This window comes from Pleurodeles waltl, chromosome 5 (genome assembly GCF_031143425.1).
Source record: "Pleurodeles waltl isolate 20211129_DDA chromosome 5, aPleWal1.hap1.20221129, whole genome shotgun sequence".
NCBI lineage: Eukaryota > Metazoa > Chordata > Amphibia > Caudata > Salamandridae > Pleurodeles > Pleurodeles waltl.
In genome coordinates, this window is record NC_090444.1 from 1,796,767,214 (window position 1) to 1,796,790,156 (window position 22,943).

The 22,943-nt window shown below is 46.9% G+C and overlaps 1 long non-coding RNA gene across 1 annotated transcript in view; it reads left to right on the forward strand.

Annotated features, from left to right (window-relative positions):
• Positions 1 to 22,943, forward strand: part of LOC138296797 (uncharacterized) — a 183,286-nt gene that overhangs the window by 27,661 nt on the left and 132,682 nt on the right. The window contains exon 2 of the long non-coding RNA XR_011203902.1: positions 3,900 to 4,048. This is a non-coding gene — a long non-coding RNA (uncharacterized lncRNA). The remainder of the gene's footprint in view (positions 1 to 3,899; positions 4,049 to 22,943) is intronic.

Here is a 22,943-nt window from a genome sequence, read left to right on the forward strand (position 1 = left end):
CATGAGGTCATAAGATTCTGCATCTTTTCCAGAGAGTGTGAGGAGTCTATCCCTACACTTTCCAGTGAACATTTCCCAAAGGAGAGCACCCCAGTGAGATCTGTTCACTTTTCTGGTTACACAAGCCCTCTCAAAAGCTGTGAACCACTTGGTGATGTCATCACCATCTTCAAATTTTGTCACAATCCCTTTGGGGATTTTTAACATGTCAGGAGAATCTCTGACCCTATTTATATTGCTGCCACCATTGATGGGTCCTAGGCCCATCTCTTGTCTTTCCCTTTCTATGGCTAGGAGCTGTCTCTCTAAAGCCAATCTTTTGGCCATCCTGGCTAACAGGAGGTCATCTTCACTGAGAGCATCCTCAGTGATTTCAGAAATGTGGGACCCTCCTGTGAGGGACTCACTATTTCTGACTAACACAGTTGGAGACAGGACTTGAGGGGTCCTGTTCTCCCTATTTAGGACTGGAGAAGGGACATTGGCCTCCAAGTCACTAATTTCTTCCTCTGTGATGTCATCATCAGAGGGGTTGGTTTTTTCAAACTCTGCCAACAGCTCCTGGAGCTGAATTTTGGTAGGTCTGGAGCCAATGGTTATTTTTTTGATATTACAGAGAGACCTTAGCTCCCTCATCTTAAGATGGAGGTAAGGTGTGGTGTCGAGTTCCACCACATTCATCTCTGTATCAGACATTATTTTGCTAAAAGTTGGAAGTCTTTTTAAAGAATCTAAAACTGTTTCTAGAATCTAATTTCAAACTTTTAACAAACTTTTAACTCTAAAAGACAATGCTAAACAGGGACTTAACACACAAGGCCCTAGCAGGACTTTTAAGAATTTGGAAAAATTTCAAATTGCAAAAATGAATTTCTAATGACAATTTGGGAATTTGTCGTGTGATCAGGTATTGGCTGAGTAGTCCAGCAAATGCAAAGTCTTGTACCCCACCGCTGATCCACCAATGTAGGAAGTTGGCTCTGTATGTGCTATTTCAAAGTAAGGAATAGCATGCACAGAGTCCAAGGGTTCCCCTTAGAGGTAAAATAGTGGTAAAAATAGATAATACTAATGCTCTATTTTGTGGTAGTGTGGTCGAGCAGTAGGCTTATCCAAGGAGTAGTGTTAAGCATTTGTTGTACATACACATAGACAATAAATGAGGTACACACACTCAGAGACAAATCCAGCCAATAGGTTTTTATATAGAAAAATATCTTTTCTTAGTTTATTTTAAGAACCACAGGTTCAAATTCTACATGTAATATCTCATTCGAAAGGTATTGCAGGTAAGTACTTTAGGAACTTCAAATCATCAAAATTGCATGTATACTTTTCAAGTTATTCACAAATAGCTGTTTTAAAAGTGGACACTTAGTGCAATTTTCACAGTTCCTAGGGGAGGTAAGTATTTGTTAGGTTAACCAGGTAAGTAAGACACTTACAGGGCTTAGTTCTTGGTCCAAGGTAGCCCACCGTTGGGGGTTCAGAGCAACCCCAAAGTCACCACACCAGCAGCTCAGGGCCGGTCAGGTGCAGAGTTCAAAGTGGTGCCCAAAACGCATAGGCTAGAATGGAGAGAAGGGGGTGCCCCGGTTCCGGTCTGCTTGCAGGTAAGTACCCGCGTCTTCGGAGGGCAGACCAGGGGGGTTTTGTAGGGCACCGGGGGGGGACACAAGTCCACACAGAAATTTCACCCTCAGCGGCGCGGGGGCGGCCGGGTGCAGTGTAGAAACAAGCGTCGGGTTCGCAATGTTAGTCTATGAGAGATCTCGGGATCTCTTCAGCGCTGCAGGCAGGCAAGGGGGGGGGTTCCTCGGGGAAACCTCCACTTGGGCAAGGGAGAGGGACTCCTGGGGGTCACTCCTCCAGTGAAAGTCCGGTCCTTCAGGTCCTGGGGGCTGCGGGGGCAGGGTCTCTCCCAGGCGTCGGGACTTTAGGTTCAAAGAGTCGCGGTCAGGGGAAGCCTCGGGATTCCCTCTGCAGGCGGCGCTGTGGAGGCTCAGGGGGGACAGGTTTTGGTACTCACAGTATCAGAGTAGTCCTGGGGTCCCTCCTGAGGTGTTGGATCGCCACCAGCCGAGTCGGGGTCGCCGGGTGCAGTGTTGCAAGTCTCACGCTTCTTGCGGGGAGCTTGCAGGGTTCTTTAAAGCTGCTGGAAACAAAGTTGCAGCTTTTCTTGGAGCAGGTCCGCTGTCCTCGGGAGTTTCTTGTCTTTTCGAAGCAGGGGCAGTCCTCAGAGGATGTCGAGGTCGCTGGTCCCTTTGGAAGGCGTCGCTGGAGCAGGATCTTTGGAAGGCAGGAGACAGGCCGGTGAGTTTCTGGAGCCAAGGCAGTTGTCGTCTTCTGGTCTTCCGCTGCAGGGGTTTTCAGCTGGGCAGTCCTTCTTCTTGTAGTTGCAGGAATCTAATTTTCTAGGGTTCAGGGTAGCCCTTAAATACTAAATTTAAGGGCGTGTTTAGGTCTGGGGGGTTAGTAGCCAATGGCTACTAGCCCTGAGGGTGGGTACACCCTCTTTGTGCCTCCTCCCAAGGGGAGGGGGTCACAATCCTAACCCTATTGGGGGAATCCTCCATCTGCAAGATGGAGGATTTCTAAAAGTTAGAGTCACTTCAGCTCAGGACACCTTAGGGGCTGTCCTGACTGGCCAGTGACTCCTCCTTGTTTTTCTCATTATTTTCTCCGGCCTTGCCGCCAAAAGTGGGGCCTGGCCGGAGGGGGCGGGCAACTCCACTAGCTGGAGTGTCCTGCTGGGTTGGCACAAAGGAGGTGAGCCTTTGAGGCTCACCGCCAGGTGTGACCAGTCCTGCCTGGGGGAGGTGTTAGCATCTCCACCCAGTGCAGGCTTTGTTACTGGCCTCAGAGTGACAAAGGCACTCTCCCCATGGGGCCAGCAACATGTCTCGGTTTGTGGCAGGCTGCTAAAACTAGTCAGCCCACACAGATAGTCGGTTAAGTTTCAGGGGGCACCTCTAAGGTGCCCTCTGGGGTGTATTTTACAATAAAATGTACACTGGCATCAGTGTGCATTTATTGTGCTGAGAAGTTTGATACCAAACTTCCCAGTTTTCAGTGTAGCCATTATGGTGCTGTGGAGTTCGTGTTTGACAAACTCCCAGACCATATACTCTTATGGCTACCCTGCACTTACAATGTCTAAGGTTTTGTTTAGACACTGTAGGGGTACCATGCTCATGCACTGGTACCCTCACCTATGGTATAGTGCACCCTGCCTTAGGGCTGTAAGGCATGCTAGAGGGGTGTCTTACCTATACTGCATAGGCAGTGAGAGGCTGGCATGGCACCCTGAGGGGAGTGCCATGTCAACTTACTCGTTTTGTCCTCACTAGCACACACAAGCTGGCAAGCAGTGTGTCTGTGCTGAGTGAGAGGTCTCCAGGGTGGCATAAGACATGCTGCAGCCCTTAGAGACCTTCCTTGGCATCAGGGCCCTTGGTACTAGAAGTACCAGTTACAAGGGACTTATCTGGATGCCAGGGTCTGCCAATTGTGGATACAAAAGTACAGGTTAGGGAAAGAACACTGGTGCTGGGGCCTGGTTAGCAGGCCTCAGCACACTTTCAATTGTAAACATAGCATCAGCAAAGGCAAAAAGTCAGGGGGCAACCATGCCAAGGAGGCATTTCCTTACAAGTGGTTTAACCAACGCTCCGCTGTCTTTTTTCTAGGTTTGTGCTACAGAAATGCTATATACTGTACATATATAACCACCCATTTCTTCCTAAAGTGGAAGAGACGAGGAAACTAAAGAGAAATGTATCTAATTGATTATTGGAACTTGACTAAAGGGCAGTCCTGCAGGGAATAAACTGTGTGCACATCTTTAGGAGATCCTGATTTGACACACTCTAAAACAGCTCCAATCTCCTTATGTCCAGCCACAGCAAAGGAGGCCCAACTTACAGAGGGTGAAAAACAAGGTTCCAAACCAAGAATGGTGTGAAGTCAAGGCATTGCTCATCAATGGATCTCAAACTATAAAGTAAAACCTTGACTTAAGTGGACAAGCTGAAATGGAATTATGTGGGTAAGTGGATTTAGCTAAAAACAATTACAATTGCGTCATATAAATTTTAGCTGTATAACATCTTAACCGGTCTTTTAATCATAGATGCCATTTTTTTGGTCTAAGCAATTTAAACAATTACAGCCTTCCTTTAGCCCATGAGTATACCACCTATTATTTTAGTTTTCCAATGGGAATTCCTGTTCCAGGGTCTTAGAGGTCACCTTACTAAAATGCAGCCATGCTTCTTAGACTGAGCAAAATCAATTCAAATGAAACAGTTATAATTGTGATATGCAAGAGTAGCCAGAATGTGGTAATGCCTTCATGGATATAACTGCAAACATTTTTATTACTCTTACATACTGTGCCCTACGTAGTCTTCAAAATTAGCCTATGGTCAATGTTACCCTCTTGGATGTACTGAGGTTGATTCCCAGATGTTCGAATTTGTCAGGCAACAGTTCCTGGGTTTCTCGTTTGTGTTAGTTATACAGCTGTGGTACCTCTAGACCATGTCTCTGTCCTGGGTGAGCCATGGGTACCCAGCTGGATAACACAGCAGGCGGAAGCCTCAGCTGCTGAGCTAGTATCAGCAAAATTAGTGTCCAGAAATCCCTATAGTCAAAAATCTCACCCTGCAAAACAAGAAGCACCCCAACCACATGAGGCCACTGGTATAGCTCAATGACCTGTTGTTGAAGCCAATGGTAACAGCAGGTATGGTCAGTGGTGCCTGATCAGATCACAGGCCATGTGATTAGAGTCCAAAACAATTTAGGACACAGCAGGTTACTATCCCATTTGTAGGAAAATGGCTCCCTGTTGCAGTTACCCCCCACTTTTCGCCTGATATTGATGCTGACCTGACTGAGATGTTTGCTGGGACCCTGCTAACCAGGCCCCAGCACCAGTGTTCTTTCACTAAAAATGTACCTTTGTTTCCACAATTGGCACATCGATAAGTCCCTTGTAAAAGGTACCAGTGGTGCCAAGGGCCCTGTGACCAGGGACGGTTCCTAAGGGCTGCAGCATGTGTTGTGCCACCCTAAGGGACCCCTCACCTAACACATGAACACTGCCATTGCAGATTGTGTGTGTTGGTGGGGAGAAAAGGGCAAAGTCGACATGGCATCCCCTCAGGATGCCATGCCCACAAAATACTGCCTGTGGCATAGGTAAGTCACCCCTCTAGCAGGCCTTAAAGCCCTAAGGCAGGGTGCACTATACCACAGGTGAGGGCATAGCTGCATGTCTATTCTTAGACATTGTAAGTACAGTGTGGCCACATTAAGTATATGGTCTGGGAGTTGTCAAAACGAACTCCACAGCTCCATAATGGCTACACTGAATACTGGGGAGTTTGGTGTCAAACTTCTCAGAATAATAAACCCACACTGATGGTAGTGTTGGATTTATTAAAAATGCACCCAGAGAGCATCTTAGAGATGCCCCTCTGTATTTTACCCAATCCTTCAGTGCAGGACTGACTGGTCTATGCCAGCCTGCCACTGAGACGAGTTTCTGACCCCCTGGGGTGAGAGCCTTTGTGCTCTCTGAGGCCAGAAACAAAGCCTGCACTGAGTGGAGGTGCCTAACACACTCCCACCCCCGCAGGAACAGTAACACCTAGCAGTGAGCCTCAAAGGCTCAGGCTTCGTGTTACAGTGCCCCAGGGCACTCCAGCTATTGGAGATCCCCTCCCCCTGGACACAGCCCCCACGTTTGGTGGCAAGTCCAAAGGAGATACTGAGAAAAACCAAGAGGAGTCACCTACCAGTCAGGACAGCCCCTAAGGTGCCCTGAGCTGAGGTGACCCCTGCCTTTAGAAATCCTCCATCTTGGTTTTGGAGGATTCCCCCCCCCCCCCCCCCCATAGTAATAGGGATGTGCCCCCCCCCCCTTTACCCTCAGGGAGGAAGCACAAGGAGGGCGCTGCCACCCTCAAGGACAGTAGCCATTGGCTACTGCCCCACAGACCTAAACACACCCCTAAATTCAGTATTTAGGGGTGACCCTGAACCCAAGAAATCAGATTCCTGCAACCTACACAAAGAAGGACTGCTGACCTGAAAGCCCAGCAGAGATGACCGAGACGACAACTGATTTGGCCCCAGCCCTACCGGCCTGTCTCCAGACTCAAAGAACCTGCACAGCGACACATCCAACAGGGACCAGTGACCTCTGAAGCCTCAGAGGACTGCCCTGAACCGAAGGACCAAGAAACTCCAGAGAACAGCAGCACTGTTCACCAACAGCAACATTTTTTGCAACTTTGAAACAACTCTTAAAGAACTCACTCTTCCCGCCAGAAGCGTGAGACTTCACCCTCTTCACCCGATGCCCCCGGCTTGAGCTTCAGAGAGCCAACACTGCAGAGAGGACTCCCAGGCGACTGCGACCTCGTGAGTAACCTGAGACAACCCCCCCACAGCGACACCTGCAGAGAGGATCCAGAGGCTCCCCCTGACCGCGACTGCCTGGAACAAAGAACCCAACGCCTGAACCAAGCACTGCACCCGCAGCCCCAAGGCCCGAAAGGAACCAACCTCCAGTGCAGGAGTGACCATCAGGCAGCCCTCCACCTAGCCCAGTCAGTGGCTGGCCAGAGAAGACCCCCCCCCCATGCCCTGCCTGCATCGCCTAAGTGACCCCCGGGTCCCTCCATTGCTTTCAATTGCAAACCAGACGCCAACTTTGCACACTGCACCCAGCCACCCCTGTGCTGCTGAGGGTGTGTTTTGTGTGCCTGTTTGTTTCCCCCCCCCTCCCCCTTCCCCCACCTGTGCTCTACAAAAAACCCCTGGTCTGCTCCCCGAGGACGCGGATACTTTCCTGCCAGCAGACTGGAACCGGAGCACCCCTTTTCTCCATAGGCACCTATGTGTTTTGGGCCCTCCTTTGAACTCTGCACCTGACCGGCCCAGTGTTGCTGGTGCGGTGACTTTGGGGTTGCCTTGAACCCCCAACGGTGGGCTGTCTATGCTCAGGAAACTGAACTTGTAACTGCTTTACTTACCTCAGAAACTTAACCATACTTTCCTCCCCCAGAAACTGTTGATTTTTTACAGTGTCCACTTTTAAAATAGCTTATTGCCATTTTAACTTATACTGTGTGTACTACTGCTTTAATTTAAAGTTCCTTACTTACCTGTGTGGAGTACCTTGCATGTTATGTATTTACTTCAAATCTTGTGGTTCTAAAATAAATTAAGAAAATATATTCTTTCAATAAAAGCTATTGGCCTGGAGTTGTCTTTGAGTGTGTGTTCCTCATTTATTGCCTCTGTGTGTGTGTACAACAAATGCTTAACACTACCATCTGATAAGCCTACTGCTCGACCACACTACCACAAAATAGAGCATTAGAATTATCTAATTTTGCCACTATCAACCTCAAAGGGGAACCCTTGGACTCTGTGCACACTATCTCTCACTTTGAGATAGTATATACAGAGCTAACGTCCTACATTTTTTTTCATCAGGTCATAGGTCATGTGATTAGAGTCCAAAACAATTTAGGACACAGCAGGTTACTATCCCATTACATTCAGATATAATAGTGGGCTAGCAAACACTAAGGGGTTCCCAGTGGAACCTTAATTTTAGGAGTACCCACAGGTTTAGGTGAGTCAACAGAGCCCAGTGACTGTTCCATTTGTCAGTAACCTACACACATGGGAGACCTTGGTCCACTAATGTCCACTAAGAGATACTCCACAATGGATGCTTCAGTTAGAGAGGCCTTGTGGCGTTCTACCGGGGCTCACTGTGCTTCCTGCTGTCAGTTAGAGTCTGTCCCCCTCCGCAGGCAGGTGAAAACTCTGACCTTTGCCCAGCAGCAAGGTTCATGCCAGAGTCCCTGCATGGTTTTGTCTTGAACCATATGATCCACCAAGTACTACCACAGGTGTTCAAGACAAAGTCAGAGCCAAGCCTTCACAATTCTCCATGCACCCCACCAACTCTTATGGGCTGCTCTTTTTGCCACTGTCCAAGTTTTCACAGGCTTTGAAGCCAGGATTCAAAGGTCATACTAGTTTGATATGTCAAGGGCCTTTTTTTCTTTTTCTTTTAATTCCATGCTAGACAGAACCTTGCATTCTTCTCTGTTGTGTCTGAAGCCAGTAACACAGAGGGGAATAATGGGCTGGAAACCTACTAAGCATGAACTAGCTATCATCTGCCCCATCCTACAGCTAGCAAAGAGAACCCGAGTTCACACAGCATCTGTCCTTTCTGACCTGGAAAAAGTCCATCCTTTCTGAAGGAGGCCTGCCATCTTGAGTAGCAAACAGAAACTGACCACATTGACCCCACTATTCACCCAATTTGAGCATACACACAAGGCCTGATTCACAAGGGTAACGTACACTTTTGAGCAATTTTACTACTTTTCTTTATTCACAAAATCAAGAGTGCAAGTTACTATTTAAAAAGGAAAAAAAACAACACTAGTAATTCCAGCACTACACATGGTCAACCGCTGGTACTGCAACACCCTCCTGTAGAAAATAATGGAGGTAGGATCTTAAAATAATACCCATAGGAAATAGTTACATTAGAATTACATTATTTAAAAACAAGTACAAAATATTGTTAAAAATATGAAAACAGTACATTATTATTTAATATAAAATATTGTAATAACCTATTTTAAATTTAAAAAATAAACTATTTTTTAATTAATTTGAATTATATACAATTTGAATATGGGGCGTGGCCTGGGACCAATGGAGCTGCACGCGTAGTGCGGCGCTCTCGGACCACAATCCAGGCCCGAAGCTTAAATCCTGCCATAACGACGACCGGGGGCCTTAAAAACTGAAGAGAAGTGATCGGAGAATATACAGCACAAGTAGAGACCACGGCGATCCACTTTGGGGCAGAGTTTACCCGGAAAACTCCCCCCCACAACTTCGCGGCTGCCGCGACCCAAAATGGCGGCCGCGACAGAGCAGTGAACCCGTTGCAACCGCGGCTGAGAGGATACGAAGGTCCCGTGGAGGTGAGGACCCCCACACCATTCATTGAAGGGCGCAAGGGGCTCAGACACCTTCGCCACCAACGGCGAGAGCACCAGTACGAAGCAGAACATCAGCGAATGCGGCGTAGTACAGCACCCTCGGGCCACAATCCAGGCCCATAGCTCAAATCCTGCCATAATAACACGACCGGAGGTCTTAAAAATTGAAGAGAAGCGATCGGAGAATATACAGCACAAGTAGGAACCGCGGCGCCCCACCCTGGAGCAGAGATCGCCCGGAAAACTCCCCCCGACAACTTTGCGACTGCCGCTACCCAAAATGGCAGCCACGACAGAGCAGTGAACCCGTTGCAACCGCGGCCCTCGGCGGGGAGGACATGAAGGTTCCGGGGAGGTGAGGACCCTCACACCATCCATCGAAGGACACAAGGGGCTCAGACACCTTCGCCACCAACGGAGAGAGCAACAGTACGAAGCGGAACATCAGCGAATGCGGCGCCCTCGGGCCACAATCCAAACCTGAAGCTTAAATCCTGCCATAATAACGACCGGAGGTCTTAAAAATTGAAGAGAAGCGATCGGAGAATATACAGCACAAGTAGTAACCGCGGCACTCCACTTTGGGGTAGAGATCGCCCGAAAAACTCCCCCCGACAACTTCGCGGCTGCCGCGGCACAAAATGGCGGCTGCAACAGAGCAGTGAACCCGCTACAACCGCGGCCCTCGGCTGAGAGGACACGAAGGTCCCGTGGAGGTGAGGACCCCCACACCATCCATTGAAGGGCGCAAGGGGCTCAGACACCTTTGCCACTAACGGCGAGAGCAACAGTACGAAGCAGAACATCAGCGAATACAGCGTTGTGCAGCGCCCTCAGGCCACAATCCAGGCCCAAGCTTAATCCCTGCCATAATAACGACCGAAGATCTCAAAAATTGAAGAGAAGCGTTCGGAGAATATGCAGCACGAGTAGGGACCGCGGCGTCCAACCTTGGGGCAGAGTCTACCCGGAAAACGCTCCGACAACGTCACAGCTGCCGTGACCCAAAATGACAGCCACGACAGGGCAGCGAACCCGTTGTAACCGCGGCCCTCGGCTGAGAGGATATGAAGGTCCTGCGGAGGTGAGGACCTCCACATCATCCATCGAGGGGCGCGAGGGGCTCAAACACCTTCACCACCAACGGCGAGAGCAACAATACGAAGCGGAACATCAACGAATTCGGAGGGAATGGAGAGGAGCAGATAAGGAACGAAGCGCTGGGAACATCGAATGAGAGAGAGAGAGCTCCGGTGAGTAGGAATACCAGCTACCGAAAGACCAGGGAAAACGCAGAAACCACCTCCCGAGACAAGGACTAATACTGGCACATTGAGAGGAATCGGAGACCGCGGTCTCGCACTGGAAAGGGAGCCCACGAACTCCGGCACAGAACTTCCCCGTTATCAGAACAGTATGCAATGCCGACGACCAACGCGGGCATAATTATGAGAGAACTCCCTCATGGTCAAACAGCTCAAAACGGTGAACTTCCAATAGCACTTACCACATGAGAGCACCGGGACAGAGACAGACAACATACGGGCTGGACGATGCTGACGAACGATACCACCTTCCATTAATACGAACGGCCTTCGCCAACCTGAGACCTATTTCAATGGTAAAACCCAAAAAACACGACAAATCACCAGCGGAGGACTCCTCACACACTGAGAATCCACCCCCAACGCCCACCAGAGAATCGCAAACAGGACACGAACAACATAAACTACTCTGGATACTGTGCTGCTGGCCATTAAAGATTCCCGAGAAGCGCTTGAGCGTAAAATCGATAACCTCACCGCAGATCTTTCCCTTTTGCAAGACGACCACCGTAAATTAAAAGAAACTGTGGGTTTGCACGAGACTACGCTGACAGGGGTATTAGCAGCACACAAAGACTCATCCTCAGAAATTAAAGACCTGACCACCCGGCTGAAAACATTGGAGACAAGGGCAGAGGATGCCGAAAACCGAGCCCGACGGAACAACATCAGATTGGTGGGGGTCCCGGACGGGGCGGAGACCACCGCAGCTAATACAGAAATATTCCTGGAACAGTGGCTTAGAGACACAATAGCATCAGAGGGCTTTTTTTGCGGTGGAACGAGCCCACAGAATCCCTGGCGGACCACCCCCACCGGGAGTCAGGCCACGGCGAATAATCGCTAGATTACTCCACCACAAAGATAGAGACTACATACTGTCACAATCCCGCCAGCAAGGAGAGATTCAATTGGATGGCCAAAAGGTCATGATATTCCCAGACTTTACGAGAGAAACACAGACACAAAGGGCATCCTACATCGCAGTAAAACGAGCCATGCGTGAGCATGGTATAAAATATGCCATGCTCTTTCCGGCAAAACTCCGAGTGGAATACGATAACAGGACCCATTTTTTTTCTCACACCTCAGCTGGCGATGGAATGGCTCGAATCGCTGAACATCCACTGCAGAGCAACCCGCGACCAAACATTCCGAAACCCTGGGAAGAAACATAGCAGATCCTGGAAGAAGACAACAGAAGCGGCTCCATCGAAACGTCAGTCACAACAGAAGATGCGTGATGCAGTGGAGACAGCAGCAGCGTTAAGCGGGGGGAAGACTTCCATACACGCCGGACCCCAGATGCTGCGTCAGACGTTGACTCAAACTGCGAACATTCCTCAATATCCTCCCAGGACACTCATCGGCTTGCCTTTGATCACCCCAAGAACGGCGGACGAGATTATTTGACCTCGTTGAAAGAACAAATTGGCAAGTGAGCTGACAATTGTGGGGGAACCTCAATTTGCTTAGGGACATTGCTAGGACCCAACCGTGAATATAGAGCGATAGGAACCTGGATGTCATTTCTTAACTAGCACATTATACATGATCGGGCCTGGGGAAGGGTCCGGGGCGCTGCCTCTTGGTCTCTGGCACGCCTCCCTCCAATAGGTTGATAATTAAGATTACAATAGTTGTAATGGTTTGGACGGGGAGAGTTGTAGGTACCGGTGCTGGGGAAAGGGAGTTACAAAGGGGGTTTCATTTTGGTTGTGTTGTTTTCAGGGTTTATCAGGCACATCTATCTCGCAGCCCAAACGGTTCACACCTTAGATTACGAAACTCAATAGGTTTGGCCAGTAGTAGTAATAGAGCGGTGATAGTAGACCGCCTCTACAACCCTCCTTAAATCATGACCACAGAATACAAGATAATCACATGGAATGTCAGGGGCCTAAATAACATGTCCAAGAGGTACAAGGTTCACAGTTTTCTTAAACGAAGGGGAGTGCACATAGCTATCTTACAAGAAACTCACTTGTTGGAGCAGGAGATCAAGGCCTTGAAAAAGCGCTGGAGGGGACAAATATTCTCCACTAACCACTCAGCGTTTGCGAGGGGGAGTGTTGATATGGATCAGACCAGGCGTTCCATTACAGGTTCTTCATACCTTGATCGTCACTGAAGGGAGATACGTAGTGATTTCTGGTAGATTGGACGGGAGAGAGGTAACTCTTGCTGGACTATACGCCCAAAATCACAAGCAGGGAAGATTCCTAGACAGACTATCACTGGTCATAAGCACACTGCTCACTAGCACTACGTTAATAGGAGACTTTAATTGTGTAATGGATACTGCAATGGATAGATCGCACCCACCATTGTCACAATCCGTAACCCATAAAACAGCACTGCACTTCCAGCAGTGGCAAAAACACTGGCAACTAACGGATTGTTGGCGCAAACTTAATCCCCCCAATAGAGAATACTCTTTCTACTCAGCAGTTCACGACCTGCATGTATGACTGGACACCTTTTTGGCGTCTCCAGAGGTGCCATCTGTGGTGGCGAAGGCAGAGTATCTTGGCCGCACCATCTCAGATCATAATCCCTTATTGATTTCTTTGGCCTGGTGCGGCGTATGACCTTTGATCCCCACATGGCGTTTAAGAGCAGAGTCACTTGAAGACTAGGCTTTTAGAGCCCAACTGGGCATGCAGATCACGGAATTCTTCGAGAACAATGCTGGAACTGCTTCGTCCAGATCTGTCGAATGGGAATCCTTTAAAACAGTGATCAGGGGATATTGTATTAGCACAACTGTGGAAGTACGGAAGGTGCTAGAGATAGAACTAGGTGATCTCGAGAACTTCCTTAGAGATCTCGAACGTAAGCATCCAACACAACCCGACCTCTCAACACAACTAGAAGAGACAAGGGCTAGAATAATAGAAACTAACACTAGATTGTCTCGTTTCGATTACAAGCAATTCTTGCAGAAGCAACATACAGAGGGCGACAGCAGGTGCCCTACTGGCCTGGCTGGCTAAACCGCCCCAACATCAAACCATAGTGGTGGAGTTAGAGACCACCCCGGGTATTAAGGTCTATGGACAAAAGGAGATCAATGCCACCTTTCTTAAATATTACTCAGAGCTATATGCACCTCCCACCGAAGCTCAATTACAAGATCTGGGGAACCTCAACCTCCCGGCATTGAAAGGGGAAGATAGAATAGCCCTGGCGACTCCCATATCGCTTACAGACATAAAGACTGCAATCCAGAGTATGGCAAGGGGCAAGGTACCAGGAGCAGATGGTCTCCCCTTGGAGTTCTATCTTACGGATCAGGATACATTAACCTCCCAGCTCCGCATCTTATATGCAGAGGCATGGAATAACAACAGCTTGCCTCCTTCCACTACAGAAGCCATAATGATTCCCCTTCTGAAACCCACCAAACCCGCCACAGACGTTAGATCATACCGCCCACTATCAATGTTGAACTTAGATTATAAAATACTAAGCAGGATACTCACTAACAGACTTCTACCATACATGTCCTCATTAATCCATCAGGACCAATCGGGATTCATCCCAAAGCGAAGCACTGCCCAAAATATCCGTCGATTGATTTCACTCCTTCATGCCCTGCCCTCTGACGCAACTAGAGCAGTAATCATCTCGATAGATGTCGAGAAGGCTTTTGATAGCCTACGATGGGACTACCTAGAACGAGTGATGCTACAGCTAGGACTAGGAGAAGGGTTTGTCAAATGGACGAGGCTTCTCTATACAAACCCCACAGCGAGAGTACGCACTGGTCGTACAATATCCCCCTCCTTTGCCGTAGGTAGGGGTACAAGACAGGGCTGCCCGCTATCACCTTTGCTCTTTGCGCTGGCAGTTGAGCCTCTCGCCCAATCAGCTAGGTCCCAGAGGTTCTACGAAGGCATTACAATCAATGCTTGGACACATCATATTGCTCTTAATGCGGATGACATGTTACTCTTCTTTCGGAACGCAGAGGCCGATCTACCAGGAGCAATGACAATGTTAGACAACTTTGGGGCTGCATCTGGGCTCCGGATAAACTGGGGGAAGTCGTCCATTTTTCCAGCTACTAGGGGTATCGAAGAACCAATGGACAATCGGGGTCTCCCGTGGTCCCCATCCACATTCTAATACTTAGGGGTTAATATCTATCACTCCGCTGAGGATTTACAAGAAGGGAACATTCAGAGCACGATTAGGAGTATCAAAGACAGCATGATATTCTGGCAGACACTTCCACTAGCGGTCACTGGGAGAATTGCACTTATTAAGATGATAGTATTACCTAGAGTGTTCTATTACTTCGCAACCATCCCACTCATTATACCGAGGGCGGTATTTAAAACAATTTTGTCCTTGATTACAGGATTTATATGGGGAACCAACAGACTAAGGATAGCACTGCGCACCCTCCAGAGAACAGCAGAGGGTGGTTTGGCTGTTCCTGACTTTGAATTATACTATTGGGCGAGCCAACTCCAATGGCTGGTGCGATTCATCAGAGCACCCCCAGTGGGGGAAGCACTGAGAGCCCCTCTCCACTGCTCCTGTGATAGAATTCTGGGCATTCTACTAAACCCCAAGAAACAGAATAAACCGCTTCCAATAGAATGGGAAGCATTGCGGCACTGATGGGAACAATACCTAAAACGAACACACACCAGAACACCATACTCGCCAGAGGCCCCCCTGATCTGTATAGGAACCGTCGCAGGAAATTCATGGCACTTCAGATCGACACCATAGGGGCTCTATATAATAATGGGAAACTGTGCTCTTATACAGAACTGCAGGAAAGGTTCCAGCTACCACCAGGGCTGTTCCTAACCTTTAACGCAATTGCCAGAACTCTTCGTAGACAATGGGGCACAGGACTAGAAGAACCCCCCCCAGACATACTACCTGTGACCAAATATGCACTATAGGAGACCAAGGGAGGTTGATATCAGGGATATATACATCTCTACTAACCAGCATATGTCTTCCCTTAAATAAACTTAAGACCAAATGGCAGGGGGAACTAGATGTTACAATAGATGACACACAGTGGACCAGAATAACCTCGCACATATATACAGTTTCCAGAACCGCCAGGTTTAAATTAATAAACATATATGTCTTTCACAGAGCTTACCTAACCCCCTATATGATATCAAAGATTTATGGTGTAGAAAATGCCAGCTGCCCTCGATGTGCAGAACTAGCAGCAGAGTTGCTGCACATGCTCTGGAGTTGCCCACTAATCGGGGACTAATGGACGGGGATATTTGAGGCACTCTCCACTTGCACGGGCAGAACATTATCCCGATCAGCCATGGTGGCGGTTTTGGGAGATTTCCCTTGCCCTAGCAAGCATAAAATCACAAACCAATTCATAGACCTGGCTCTGTTACTAGCAAGGAGAGAAATAACTTCACACTGGAAAGATCCGAAGGGCCCACAGATAAATCGTTGGAGAAATGCATTAATCAAGTGGGCGTAAACTGAAGGGACAGTACTGCTAAGGGAAACACTCAGGGGCCTAGGAACTAGAGACAATGCTCAGCATTGGAACACGATACTGGACAATTTTAGAACACCCGACACTTCTAACTCTGATGCAGAGGCAAATTTATCAGAACCGGATCATATATAGCTGACCAAGATATTCCTGTTGAAGATTGTACAAGAGACCAAATAAGTAACTCATTTGTGAACCGAACAAACACCTCTGTATAATTGATGGAAAGTGCGAAAGGGGAGTGGGTAAGGGAGGGGGGGTTACAAAAAGATGGGAAGTTATTTTGTTCTGTATGCGTTTTCATGCAATTATAAAGCAATAGAAGGTCTTAGAAAAAAAAAAAATATACAATTTGAATAATTATTGTAACATTATACATTTCTTTTCTCGGTGGGATTATTTTTTTTTTTTCATTTAAAACAGATTCTTATTTAATATTTTTTCTTTTAAGTTTTCATTCAGCATTTAATAGTGCTATAGCATATCTTTATTTTGTGCTGCATTTAAAGTAAATTTATAAAATGAATTTACATTAACGTTTAAAATATTTGTAAGCTTTAGTCTTGATTGAAGGACATTTTGAAATGTCCTATACTTTGCCAAAGGGAGATTCTGCAGTCAGTGGAGTTCTCACGGCACAGCGCCTACACTCTTACCTACATGATTAGAAGGACCAAGGTCTTAATCATTAGGATTCAAGGTACAAGCTTAAGATGTAGGTGGTTTTCAGAGTAACACTATCACCAGTAGCATGATCACAGAGCTCAGAAGTCAGATATGCTCCACCTGTAACTCACTAGGTACACACAGCAACACCCTGCCTCCAGTACAGGCAAGAAAACACAGCACTGCATGTGAGCATTGAATAAACACTTTCTTGCTTACCGTCCTGCAGCTGAAAAGGTTTTCAATCTAAGGATTACAGCTATGATCATGATCCTGTGGCAACGAGCACCAAAGCCAATCACTTTTGCTTCAGGAAACAACTCATCTATTCAGAACATTTGATGAACTTGCTTCCCCTAACCTCTGAGCACCTGGAGGCAATTCGGTTCACATAAGCTTATGAGAAATATATTTATTTTAATTAATTAAAAACAGTTCTTCAGAATTTCATTTGCATCAAACATGATCCTTTTTGGGAGGTGAAACGGTTTCTACAGTCTATGTTAAAGTTATGTAACGCTGATCCCAGAGGACTGAATCAATGCCAGTCTTTCAGAATACAGGAATATATTTAGCGGGAATCTTTTAACTTCTTGTTAATTGACATTGCAACAACCATCTTTTAGCAATAAGTTAAATGTTGGATTACAAACTACTAAGAAAAAACAATCATAGATTTCAAATAATCTGTTCTGGATTATCCATCATTTCAACTGAACAACAGAATTAATGACTGTTACTTACCGGAAATCTTCATTACTCCAAATCATCGTCTTCCTCGCCTTACTCAAAGAGCTAGTGTGTGGCTCATGGACAGGATCTACCCCTCCAAGTAAATAAACTACAAAAATGGCTTCAAAGGAAGTGGTCCTATGACTATCAATATTGGCGGAGCTCCGTCACACAACTTCCTGAAAGTATCCAAGCAAAAATGAAAAAAACTCCACAAAATCAATTTGCTTCTTCCTTTCAACCAGGGAGGGAGGGAATGCAGGACTGCGGCAAGGAAGGCTATGACTCCAAGTAATGAAGATTGCCGGTATATATAAGAATCATTACCTTCCTTGTACATTTTCCTAGCCACAGACCTTACTCAATAAGTAGAACCCCAAGCCCGAGAAAGGCAAGGAAATTGAGACATACACAGACTTTGATGTAAGCCCCAGTGAATTTATTTGCAATTTAAAGTGCTCAAAATGAATACTAGCCAACATATAATTGTACTGCAGAAAGAACTTTAGACCCAAAAGATGTAGATAAAATGTCTCCCACTGTCAACTTATATATTTTTTTAAATGAACATATTAGGGTCAGACCAGGTTACTGCTGCACACACATGTCCGTGGAAGCTCTTTTAAACCATCCTAGAAAGACAACACTCCCCATGTTGAACAACCCTGAATACCTGGTTAAGTCAAATTACCAGCCGCTTGATAGGAATGCAATAACCGTCTTAACCCAGCGAATTATCATGGAGACTGAAGGTCGCTGACCCCTACTGCCCAGACCAATGGAGACAAATAAATACGTCTTCCAAAAAGACGCCATTCTCTCTAGGTAAATGGTCAAAGCTGTGACCAAATCAGAAGTATGCCATGAAATCTCCTGCTCTGAAGAAGGAGAGGGACAGAAAGCTGAAAGGATTAAATCCTGAGAAGCATGAAAAGAGAAAGATACCTTTGGAATGAAAGTTAGGTCTGAACACTGCACTACCTTGTTACGAAAACATTTTTAAATAGGGCTTTTGACAAAGGAAAGCCCCAGTTTCTACCAATCTCTGTTCCAAAGCAATTACTACCAGAAAAAAAAATGTTTAGTGTAACTAATTTGAAGGAGAAGGAGGGAAAAGGTTCAAAAGGCGTACCTTGAAGGCAAGATAACAGGCCGAGGGATGTACTGAAAAGTGGATGACTAGTCTTAAGGAGAAACCTACATAAAATATGAGACCAAGGGTTCCAACTGAATCATGGAAGGACCCTTAAATGCTTTAATAGCCACCCACTGGCTATGGAGGATTGCTACTGGAAGACGCAACAAAAAGCCATCTTGCAAAAACTCCAGAATGGAACCACTTATTGGACACCATTCAGAGATATTAATCCATTATAGCCTTAGAACCCGCCGTAGCGGGCTTTACCAGCTATTAAAGGCCCGCTCCCGCGTTAAATGCCCGAGCCGAAGGAGAGGGCATTCAACGCGGGAGCGGGCCTTTAATAGCCGGTAGAGCCCGCTACGGCGGGTTCTAAGGCTATTAGAACATTCTGCCACTCAGGGCAGAATGTTCTATTAAATAAAACAAATTGCTCACGGAGCCCGAGGGGATTCAGCTGTTGCTGTGAACAAAGCGAACATTGGAATGTTGGCACTGCTGGCTTTTACCAGCCAGCAAAAGCCCGCAGCACTCCGTTGTTTTCAATGGAGCTGCCAACGTTCAAATGTTCTAATATCTCTCGGACACCTTAAGGGTAATTCCTTTCCTGGAATTATGAACTGATTCAGCAATTTTCTGAGATCACCCTATGGACAACAGCCTCTGCCTTTCAATCTTCATACACCTAGGCATAGGTGATGCAGAGAAGACTCTGGAAGGCTGGGATGTTGAATGGGAGAGGAACCAAGGCAGCTGGAATGCCAGACGTACAAACCAGGAACAGCTCTTCTAATAAGGAACCACCAGCAGCACCTCAACTCCCTCTCTCAGGATTTTCATGAGCTCCCTGCTGATCAAAGGGAATAGGTGGAAGGCATATAGGAGACCGGGAGGCCACAGAACACAACTCATTCAACCTCCACGCCTCCTGGCATGGAAGAAGGCAAAAGTTGAGAAGAACATTCTGTGAGACCCAAAAAGGTTGAGCCACAGAGTGCCAAACCCTTCACTATCTCCAGAAATGTTTGAGGTGACAAATACAGAGAGATAGAGGAAAGGAAGGTGCGACTGAAGAGGTCTTCAGGCCCATTCTCCCTCCGTAGAAAATAAGTCACTGTTCTCCTTGGCTCAGGAAATATGAGTGAGTACTTCCCAGATGATGTATACAAGCCCCCAACACCTGGCTTTCTGTTCTGATCTGGACAGCACAGTGGAGAATCTAAGGAGCAAATGCTGGAAGGGCCTTGTAGATTGCCTCAGCTTTTTCCAATCTGAAGACATCTTGGATTCTGGAAAAGTCCAAAGAACCTGAGCAGGCAGATGCCCCAGTCTCACACTCTAGTCCAGGCTGCTGGCATCCATTGTGATCGACAAGGGAGATAAATAAGTCACCTTTGCTCAAGTTTGGTGGAATCAGTCACCATTGTTAACTTCTGAACTATTGCGAAACGTGTACCAGGGCCTCATAGTTCTTAGAGCTGGGACGGCACAGAGATATATGAGTTACTGGTTGGGACAAATGGAGACGATTCTAAGTTACGAGAAACAGTGAGAATACAATCCCACTGAACCCGTAACCATTCTCTTGCTGATGCTTGTTTACCACGCAGGAGGGCCGCAAGTTGGGACATAAGTCTCTGCTGACAGTCTGAAGGTAGAAAGACGTTTCCCAACTTTGAGCTGAACATGGCTCAGATTGACTGGATTTTCTGTGAAGGAACCAGCTTTGAGTTCCATGTGTTGATGGGAAATCTGTGCTGCATCACACACTCCCTGCACTTCCTTGGAATAGGAATGGGTACAGATTAGCCACCTGTCCAAGTACGGAAACACCATCGATCCCATGGAATTGAGCTTGCCAAGTAAGGGTCCCAACGTCTCCTTAAAGACACTAGGTGCAGAAGAACTACCAAAGGAAAGAACACAGACTTGGAAGTGATTCCCCCAAAGCACAAAAACTAAGATACTTTAGTGAGGATTGGTGCACATGGATATGCAAATAGGCATCCAGAAGATCAATACTGGCCTTGAACATACCAGGGGAGATCAAAGGAACAATAGTTTGAAAACTGACCATCTGGAATCGCTGATGCAGTATGAAGAGGTTCACATTTTTAAGATCCAAGTCTGTCAATTGTCACCTGAGGATTTTTGCACCAAAAACACCAGCGAATAGCAACCCTGGCGTCTCTCATTCTCTGGAACTGGAATTAATCGCTCTCTTAATGAGAAGATCCTGAAAGCCTTTCTCTAATGCTTACCCTTTACCTGCATTTTGAGCATTTGGAGTTTGGATGAAGACTTTTAGCAGAGGGTAGAAGAGAATTCTGTAACCTTCTTTCACCAGCTGGATCACTTTAACGTCTTATATCCGCCTCCTAGGATTTAAAAAAAAAACAAAAGGCAATTCGGCCTCTCATTGCCTCGTAGTAGCCATGCTGAAAGGTTTGTTGGAGCCAATGGGATGACAGGATTTTTCTGAGAAGGGAGTGCCACAGCCATTGCCTCAAAAGGGCAAACTGAAACCTCTCCCCGAAGAAGCACCACTAAAGCATTGACAAAATCCAAAAACCTCTCCCCTTCAAAGGGGGCTTTTATGAGGGTCAATAGTTTCAGGTCTTCAGCTGACCCTTTGTTTTTTTTTTGTTTTTTTTAAATCAGCTCTTCCAGCTGAGAGGCAAATAACTTTGATCCAGTAAAGGAGATTAGACAGGAGAGCTTTTTGAGATGAATCTGCCTTCCAAGTTGTCATGTTGATCTGGTGTCGAGCTGAAATCACTGAACCAGCAGCTGACACGGATTACGAAAAGGAATCAAAAGTCAAATCAGAGAGGAATCTCACCTCCTGTTCCATCATAGATCATCTGGAGGAAGTGTCACCTCCTTCCTGGAGTTCTTCTGCCAAAGCTTGGAGGTCATGTAGTAACGAATGGCCCATATAGGTCGCATAGGCATCAGTGGAATGAACAGGCTTGCAGAACCTCAGCGTACTCCACCCCTCGAGTGTTCCGCGGTATGGGAGAAAGAATAGAGCACATATGCTCTACAAGCTGCCTCCCGTACTGCAGGGAAGGCACAGTGAAACACAAAGCAAAGGCTGCCTCCCATCGCTCAATGAGGAAGGCAGCATTCGCGTAACAGAAAACTAGCCCCTAGAGCAGGCAGCAACATTACATTAGCATACAATTTAAAATACTGATAAGTATAATAAAAATTATACTTAACTAGACTGGGCAATTTGTCACACTCATTGAAGAAAAAACAAGAAGTTGTGCAGCAGAGCTCTGACTTTATTGCCCATATAACACTTCCTGTGAAGCCATTTTTAAAGTTTATTTACTTGCAGGTGTAGATTCTCGAGCAACAGAGTACCTCAATGGATATGAACTGTGGCGGGTGAACACGATAAGGTAGATTTCACCCTGATAAAGACCACTGGCACAACTGCACAGAGCACGAAATTGCAGTAGCAAAGGGTTCACTACCCATTTCTTTAAAAAGGAGATTAGAAGAACCAGCAGACCATTCTCACAACTGAGTGGGGTGGGCTAGGTACACTCAGTGAGGTACTCCTTTTAACAGGACGACTACTATTCACATGATCAAGCCATGACATGACTAATAATTGGTGGCAGCTGATTAATAGTCACGTGATAACGTAATTTTTACCCGAGTACCATTGGACACAATGCCTAGCGCCTCTCAACATGTAGATCAGGGTACCATGTAATGAATGGCCACCCCTCATAGTCTCTCTGATTGTAAATGGTGTCCATGAGTAGTAGTTGTGCACCAGGTGGGAAACCATTAGTTAGCTGGTCTATGTATTTAGCCCCTATTGTAAGGTACTCCATGGAGTTTATTAGTAGTTAGTGGTGCTGTCTCCCACCCACTGCCTGTCCGCCTGAGCAGCTCCTCCTCACCCCAGGGCCAGCAGACATGATTGTAAAGCCAAGAGCAAGTGTCTTGGTGAAAATCACATGCAATTGAAGGAAGCAAGGATATTGTTTTGTAGTACCTCCTCTGGACCAGCAACAATGGCTCACTGGGAGCAACACTTGAGCAATGTAGTCAAGGATGTGGCTAAAGATGCACATGATAACAAGACGGGCTAACTGCAGATCCAGTGTTATGTTCTACACACCTTTGTAGAGAAAGGCTGGAACCAAAAGGCAGAAACTCTGGGAGTATTCCCAGACTGAGCAGAAGACTACACAACTGTAACCCAAGGAAGGGAAGATAAGACTCCCTGACTTTGCATGGACCAGGACACTCACTGAGGCGTTTAAGGTGCCGAAAGCAGAGGACTAAGACGACATGCAACTGCTTCGGCTGAATGCAACCCGCTGCAGAGGAGCCCATGCTTCACTGCATTAAATGTTGCGCCGGAGAAGCTTTGTGAGCAACTGAAGCCCGCTCTCTGAGAGCCTGAATGCCTTTGCTCTCATCCTTCCACTAGAGAAGCTCGGCTTCAACTTGATGCGTGGGGGCTACATTGCCTCCATTTTTATTGCCAACACGTACATGTT